This window comes from Petaurus breviceps, unplaced genomic scaffold, assembly GCF_028583685.1.
Source record: "Petaurus breviceps papuanus isolate PSGF00001 unplaced genomic scaffold, PetGlider_PUasm1.0 176, whole genome shotgun sequence".
In the NCBI taxonomy this organism is placed as follows: Eukaryota; Metazoa; Chordata; class Mammalia; order Diprotodontia; family Petauridae; genus Petaurus; species Petaurus breviceps.
Genome location: NW_027185771.1, coordinates 23,822,700 through 23,831,538, shown reverse-complemented (window position 1 = coordinate 23,831,538; position 8,839 = coordinate 23,822,700). Strand labels below are relative to the sequence as shown.

At 36.7% G+C, this 8,839-nt stretch overlaps 1 pseudogene; it reads right to left on the bottom strand.

Annotated features, from left to right (window-relative positions):
- Positions 1 to 4,759: 4,759 nt before the first annotated feature.
- On the bottom strand, positions 4,760 to 5,397 carry LOC138159623 (histone H3.3A-like; annotated as a pseudogene).
- Positions 5,398 to 8,839: the final 3,442 nt, after the last annotated feature.

The window sequence follows — 8,839 nt, the reverse complement described above, 5'->3', positions numbered from 1 at the left end:
GAAGTCAAAGGAGCTGGGATTAAAACCAAGAGTCACTTTCTCAGCAAAACTAAGTATCATGTTTCAGGGTAAAATATGGTCATTCAGTGGAATAGAGGACTTTCAAGCATTCTTTCTAAAAAAACCAGAGTTGAACAGAAATTTTGGCATTCAGATAAAAGAACCAAGAGAAGCATAAGAAGGTAAACAGGGAAAAGAAATCATAAGGAATTTATCAAATTTGAACTATTAACATTCTTACATGGAAAAACAATAATTGTGACTTAAGAAACTTTTCTCAGTAGTTGAAGGAAATAGAAATAGTAATATATATATATATATGTGTGTGTGTGTGTGTGTGTGTGTGTCTATATATGAGGGTATATGGGCATATGAAAACATATGTGAATGTGTGTGTATATATACTTACAGGTATACATAGATAGAGGGCACAGGACCAATTTAGCAGGAAGGGATTATACTTAAAAGGTGAAATTAAGAGTTAATAGAGGAATATAATGAGAGGAAATGGGGAGAGACAGAATGGGGTAAACTATCTCATACAGAAGAAGCAAGGGAAATTGGTTACAATGGAGGGGAAGAATAGCAATGCAAAAGGGAATGGGTCAACCTTATTTCCATTAAATTTGGCTTGGGGAAGGAATGAAATACACACTAAATAGGGTATCTCATCCCCCAGGAGAGTAGGGGGGGAAGGCATAAGAGGGGGAATGATGGAAGGGAGGGCATGCTGGGGGGGAGGGAAGTTGGGAACATCCACTTTTGAAAAGGGACGGGATCAAAGTAGAGAATAGAAGAAGTGGGAGGTGGGATAAGAGGGAGAGAAATATAGTCAGTCTTTTATAATATATCTACTATGTTATTGTTATACTGAACTGCTTATCTTCGCAGTAAGGGTGGGTGACAAAGGAGGAATGGAATGAATCTGGAATTCAAAGTTTTAAAATCAAATATTTAAATATATATAATTATCAATACTATTTTATATGGAATTGGGAAACTAGATATACAGACACTGGGGCATAGAGATCCACTGGAAAATTAGAAAGGGGTATGGGAGAAAATATGGGAGAGAGAAGATTGGAAGAGGGGATATCCTGTGGAACTCCTGTTTTGGGGTGGTGGGTAGGGGAAAAATGGGGAGAAAATTTGTAACTCAAAATCTGGCAGAAATGAGTGATGTAAATCAGAAGTTAAAGCATTTGAAAAAAAAGAATAACATTTTGTAAATATTAATGAACTTTCAAATATTAATCACTGTTTATTATTATTTCCATTTTACAGCTAAGGAAACTTGAGTTTCAGGGTAATTTGTTGGTCGAAAAAGTCAAGAAGTTTTTATTGAGAATAGTTCTATGTCAGGCATCACACTAAGAACTGGGAGTATAAAGAATTAAAAAAAATAAACAATTTGCTTTGTTCACATTAAATAGCTAAGAAAAGAACAAACCACAATTGGTGCTTTCTAATGCACAATATCAGTATTATTTTTCAAGATATTATGGTAAAGTGACCGGTCACTGGGTTTACGTGTGTGGTTTAATGGGTGATTTTCATGTTGAAGTGCATTGTCAATGTCATCTCATAAAATGTAGCTAACTGAATACCAGATAATGCCCCAGATCCTGTAGCTAATTACCATCTATTTATTTATGCATTTATTTATATTACATATATATATCTGCATGCATATATGCATTCTAGAATGCATATACACAGATACACATATATGTGCATATTTGTGTAGTGAACACATATTTGCACATGTGTACATGTGGATATCTAGAAATATGAATATAGAGATATGTTTCCCATTTCAGTTTTAATATAACAACTTCCTTAAGAGTAGTAGTAGTCGCTTACTTCTATATCTTATCTCTAACACCTAGAATGATTATTTGCACTAGTATATGCTAAGTAATTGCTTCTGGAATGGAGCTTCAGTTCAAAGCAATACATATATTAAGGGAGCACAACAGAGTTGTGCTATGGGAAAGATAGAAGAATCAGCAAACAGCAGAATCTGCACTCTTGAATCTCTCAATCTCAAGCATATTATAAGATATACACAAAACACTAATGGACAATAGAACTTGGCATGTCAATGGAAAAGTGGTGTGTCAGGCGTGAGGAAGGAAGGACTGTTTCCAATGAGGGAGATTAGGGAAAGGATCCATGGAGTAAATAAAATAAATAAATAAAAGCTGAGCTTCAGAAGATGGACAATATAGAAACTGCTGCTAGTGGTGTTGACAGCACATGGGGAGAAAAAAGACAACATAAGCAAATGCATCAAGAAAGAAAATTTGCTATATTCTGTTAGAAGATTATCTGGTATAAAAATCGGAGATTTTTAAAATCATCCATGGCCACACCCCATACCATTTAAGTTAGTGATGCTCATTGTGTTTATACTCTTTCCCAATACATTTCATTGCCATTTAAAGTAGGATAGCATACATGGGCTAACCAGTTACTTATAAATACAATGAATGTTGGGGGTATGACTTGGGTCTCTTAATTTTTGGAACACTGGATTGGGGAACTCCCCAGAGTTGACAATGTGACTTGTCACAGTTACTATGACAGCTATTTTAAAGTATTTAAATGTTGTCATGTAGTTGAAAGATTAGACTTGTTCTACATTTCCTACATGTCAAAATTGGGGCCAAGGGAAGATACTTAAAAGAATACTATTTACATTCAATTACAGCAATATTTTCCTTGGAATTCAATTTATTACTAGAATGGGCTCAGAGTCACTTTCATTGCGACTCTTCAAAATGTGCTAGATTATTAATACACTTTTAAAAAATTTTACCAATTATTCTTGCGAGAACATTAATTATAGTAGTAGTAGTTGTCATCACTGACATTACTATAGTAATTTTACAGGCAAGCATTTCACTATAATTTCAATTTTGTCATTGAGGAAATTAAATTTATGAGGGCATGACTGTTGGCTTTTAAAAATTCATATAACTAATAAATAAGTGAATAACTATTCAAAATGATTCTGCTATCTAACATACCATGTATTATTTTAGAAGACCTCTCTAAAATCATAGATTCTTGGAGTTCCAAAGAATCTCAGTGGCCAGGTAGGCTTCCCCTCACCTGCCTAGAACTCCTCTCTATTATATCCTCCCTCTCCCCAACCATTGGTACTCTTAGAGTCTCCATCTGATCATCAATGATAGAAATTTGATTGCTATTGTTAAGTGATCTTTGAAGTTGTTCCAAATTATGAATTTCTCTGGTTCAAATAATCAAAAGCTTATGAAGAGGATAAAAACTTGGAAAGTATATACTTACTAAATTTATGAAGCAATATGGATTCAGTGAATAGTAGATTTTGCTATTATATTTCAGCTGCCATCCTGATAACCTTGTAATAAAAAGGGTGATATATGAGGAAAGCATAAACATCTTTTCATTTTCAAAGCAAGTGCATTCTTTTTTTTCAAATAGGAATGAGTAAAAGAAAGTTCAATAAATCAATGGCAAGTGAACTATATTTAAAATGTCCCATGCTTTAAGTGCCCCAATTATTTGTATATTTTATTATGGTTCAAAGCAGGAGCTCAGGGCAGTGAAAGCCTATTGAAAAGAAAAGAAAAACTTGTCCTTCATAATTGAAAGGCCCAGTGGGCTGCTTCATGTGATAGTTATGGTTTCTAGGGAGAACAATCTTAAATAGATACATCAGAGTTGTGTGGAGCCTTAGAACACAAATTTGTAGAGCAAGCGAACACATAATTTTAGAGAATAATGAGTATGCTCTCTTCACCTTCTTATTTTACATATGAGGAAACTGACGTCCAGTCACACATTTATTTAGGAGGAGACCTTTCATTATAGCCTCTGTCTCCTGATTTCCAATCATCTATTTTTCCCCAAACTATGCCCATATCTTTTAGCAGCCAGTTGTTTTAGTGAGTAGAGTGATGGTCTTGGAATCAGAAAGGTCCAAGGTCAAATCTCACCTCTGAAATTCAATAGTTGGGAAGCCACAAACTCTTTGCATTTCAGTTTGCTCAAGTGTAAAATGGTGAGAATAATTTCATCTACTTCCAAATTTTGTTGTAAAGATGAAATGAGATATGGTTTGCTTTGCAAACATTAAAGAGATAGCTAGATAAGTATACAAATATCTATACACACACATATATATCTGTGTGTATGTGGGTACATTTGGGGCACTTAAGGCATGGAGAATATATCATATACGTGTATACACCCACATTTACATAAATGCACATATATGGATTATTGATGACAATTTGTTATTAAAGAATGATCAACCAGGGAAAAGAGGCTGGCTTTGAAGTAAATATGTATATGTATGTATGCATGTATGTATACATACACAAACACACATATATGTATATACACATCTATACTGATATCTATATCTGTGTGTGTGTCTATTTGTTGATTGCTTTCAGTCTTAGAGCAGGCAGACATTATGTGCCTATTTCCAATTCAACCACATGTGGAAGTTTAATCATCCTGATTCTGACGATGTGTAAATGAGGGCTGGTACTGGGTAGTGATGCAGAGGATTGTGTTCAGCTGAAAAATCAAAAGAACTAGTGAGTCACTAAGAGCCAATAATAACTATGTAATCAAAAGTACTAATCCACTACTCTGGGAATCTGCTTCTTTTTTTTTTCTTTCTGGTATTTAGTGAGGCAAAAGTACTATGAGTTGCCAAGTGGGCTTCCTTATCTTATTTTTTTTATGTATATTTTACAGAATTTACTACAAAACACCATAAAACTGCCTTTACTTAAGCTCTTTCTCTCCGTATCCTGCGAGCCAACTGGATGTCTTTGGGTATGACAGTAACTCTCTTGGCATGGATGGCACACAGGTTAGTATCTTCAAAGAGACCCACCAAATATGCTTCACTAGCCTCCTGAAGGGCACCAATAGCTGCACTCTGGAACCTCAAGTCTGTTTTGAAGTCCTGAGCAATCTCCCTTCACCAATCACTGGAAGGGAATTTTCCTGATCAAAACCTCTGTTGACAGGGGTGGCCAGGTGGCTCAGCAAGTAAGAGCACCGGCTCCAGTGTCAGGATGACCTGGGGATCAAATCCGGGCTCAGATACTTAGCACTACACCCAGAAACAACTGGCCGTATAACCTTGAGCAAGTTACTTAACCCTGATTGCTTAAACAAACAAACAAACAAACAAACAAAAATAAAAGGCTCCATTGACTTCTGGTAAAGGCAAATCTCATGAAGGGCCACAGTACCAGGCCAGTAACGGTGAAGCTTCTTCACCCTGCCGGTAGAGGAGGCACTTTTCCTTGCAGCCCTTGTGGCCAGCTGTTTACATGGAGCTTTCCCACCAGTGGACTTACAAGCAGTCTGCTTTGTAGGGGCCATCTTGTCTACCAAATGAAGAGTCAATGTTTCCTCCGCTGGATTCCCTGCTGGTGCGGCAACTTCTGTCCGCTCAGTGATGCCGTTGATTCCGCTTCGCTCGGAGTAACCAAAGTCCGGGAATCCTTCCTTCTTTATCTTGCTGTCATTTGTCACAAAACATTTCTTTCTTTTGTACACTTATTTAATCTTAGGTTATAAGTATTTCCAAAGGGTACAGCCAAATAGGAGACATGCCAAAGCAACCAAAGTTCCTATTAGCAACTAGAATTGGTATCAAAGTAATATTCAATGACAATTGAAAGTGGAAAGAAAGCCATCAAAGGATAGTATTGGTGTTTTGGATTGTGTTCCTTTCTGACAGAGAGAAGGGATGGACCCTGGAAATCTACAAATTCATGGAGCTCAATAAAATGGTACATCACAAGAAAATCTGTAAGGACTCTACAAACATTAAGATCACTAGTTTTGAGGTACTCCTTAACATCATGTGTGATTCATTCCCATTATATTTCTATATTTGAGACAACTCTCACATGAGATATTTTGTTTCCTGAAGGAGACTAAGTCCCAGTCTTGGCAGGAATGTTTGATAAATGCATTTCTTGTTGTAACGGTAATGCAATTTGAATTTGAAGATCCCTTTGTGTTGGCAAAAGTAACAGGTACTTAGCGCTTAGTAACTGATCAAGCCTCTTTTGGGGAAACAGAAGGTATGAACTCCTGTCTCTTGTTACTCATGTAAAAGGCAGGGATTGGCTGAAACAGGCTGTGTGTACATAAGAAAAAGTCCCAGAGAGGCACAATCAGAATTTCCTTGAGACTGAGATCTAGTAGCATAGCAGCTACAGAAGAATAGAGAACTGAGTCCTGAGAAATTGTGGTGGTGGTGGAGCTTCTTCAGAACAGGATCTCAGGAGCCCAGACACCAGAGCCAGGAGCCCAGGAGTCCAGGTGACTGAAGCATGACTGGGATGTTGAGACTTTGTTTGTGGCTTAGTTGAGCCTTGAATTCTGTGGAGAAGAAATGGTGAAGCATCTGACATGGACCAGACCCTGTGAACCTGCCAGGACCTGCCCAGAGAGCTGGTCAAGGAACTGGAAGCTGTCTGCCATTGAACCCAGGTGACAGTCTGGTGAATCCAGGTAGAATCTAGGACCATGGAAGGGGATCCAGGAAATCTGAGAAGAGGCCCCAAGTAAAGATGAGGAAAAGACCTCTTCTTGGGTACTGAGTAATTATGGAATTACAGTTTACTAGTGACCTAAGGGGTGGAGGGTGTTGTGTATGATACTTAGTAAGACTTTGCTGAATAAGCAACTGATTGTACTTTGAGTACTTTGAGATATTGTTACTGATAATGACTGATTGAGTTAATCAAGACTTTGCCCCAAGAGTGGAAGACTTTGACTGTGTACTTTGAGAATATTGATAAGTGACTGATTGAGTTAACTTAAGAGTGACTATATTCCTTTGAGATTATGTTGTCAATATTATATTGTGATTTTCTGTGATGTTATAATGTTGTGAATGCTATACCTTGATTTTTCCATGGATTTTCTGCTTTTGTTATGGAATAAATAGAGTGATAACTATACTGAGTAATCAGAACCTTAAAAGCTGTTCACATTAGCAGTTCTTCTGGTGTGCATGGCATTACAACCTTTACAGTAAAACTTTTATAATTCTGATAGTTGTTTAGTAATTGGCAGTACATGAGACAGAAACTTGTGAATAACATTAGAAATCTGAATTCCCCAGTCCTAATTTGAAAACTGGAAGGTTATGGTAGTCACCTTGTTTTGGGGTACGTAAATTGTCAATACAGTGAGACTTGGGAGAGTGACCCCAGAGGTAGTGCCACACAAAAATTACATGAAGGAGTCACAAATATACTTTATACTAAAGAGCTACATGGAATACAACACACATCTGTATATGTGTATTTAAATATATACTATATATTCTAGAGCTACATGGAACTTATGCCTATAGATAGGTAGAGATAGATAGTTATCTACATATGTATATGTATGTAAAACATCCACCATCTCTAAACTTAAATTTCCTCCTATATAAAATGTGCACAGTAAAACTTACCCTATAAAACTCGCAAGATTTTTGAAAGTTTAATGTAATTACAAGTACTATAGAAATATAAAATCCAGTTCTGTATGCAGTAATTTGATGTCTGAGGGATTTCACTTGAGATGGACAAGGAGACCTAAGATATCACCTAGGAGAAGGTTAAGAAGGACAGAATGTTATGGAGAGTGCCATGGGAATAGATGGGATTGAAATTGAGCTGGACAGGATAAGATATGGAATATATAGTCTTTGCAGTTAAATGATCACATTGTTTGGTTGTTTCTAAATTTAAGCAACTATTCTTGGTAACTAGGCAGTAAGTTCAGTTGCTTTTACCATACTGAAGGAGTACCTTCACCATCCTTTACATTTTGTTATTATAGGTCAAGGCTAGTTACCTAGTTAAAGATAGGATGAGTTTTCTTACTCCTGCTCTGTCTCTTCCTCTTATATTTTTTCTTTAGCTCTTCCTCCTACCTCTTTGCAAGATCCCTCTGAAAGACTGATTTGTGTGTCACATTTTCTTTGTTGAATAGACCAAACTGTACCTGAATATGATTTACCCCATATATGATAACAATTTTTAAATGTAAAATTGTTGAATTTGTGTGCTTCTTCAATGACCCTTCAGCTTTAATGAAACCATTAATAAATATTTCTTTGAATTTTGAATCATCAGGAAATAGGTAATATGGTTGCTTACTACATTTCATCAAGAGACAATCATAGGAGACACTCGATGAAAGGAAAAACAGGGATTACCTAGACCATCCCATAACCAAATAGAAGTCCCTTTTACCACACCCTATAAAAGGCAATGAACTCTATTTGAAATACTCATTCCCACATATAGACACACACTAAGGAAACTGTAGCTGAGAGGATTACATTTTAGAGGATACCCTATTGTTTATCCTTTTCAAAGAACATGAATTACTTGTGAGTGAATTGGATTTAAGAGGCAGAATTGAAGAAACTAGTCAGCCTCATTATGTCATACAAAGTAATTCAAGTCCTGTGTCAAGACAGAAGTCAGGATGATTGACAATGACTCCAGATAGAGTGGATGCCCTTTGTGTTTTCTAATCTTACCAAGCTCTAAGCATTCCTTTGCACCTGGTTTAGCCACCTTCATGGCCATTGGAACAAATTGTTCCCATCCACCCATTTTATCTTCAGAAGCTTTCACATGGTTGGGAAAGACATTCCCCTTACTCACCAACAAGTTTGTGGTCCTTCTGTCAGCGTCAATCTGGTTTAGCCTGTCTTCTGAGACAGTTTTACTGAGATATGGCTGTTATGCCTGCTGTAGCTTTATGGAGCCAGAGGTAAGATTTCGGTGAAGGTGGACATCAA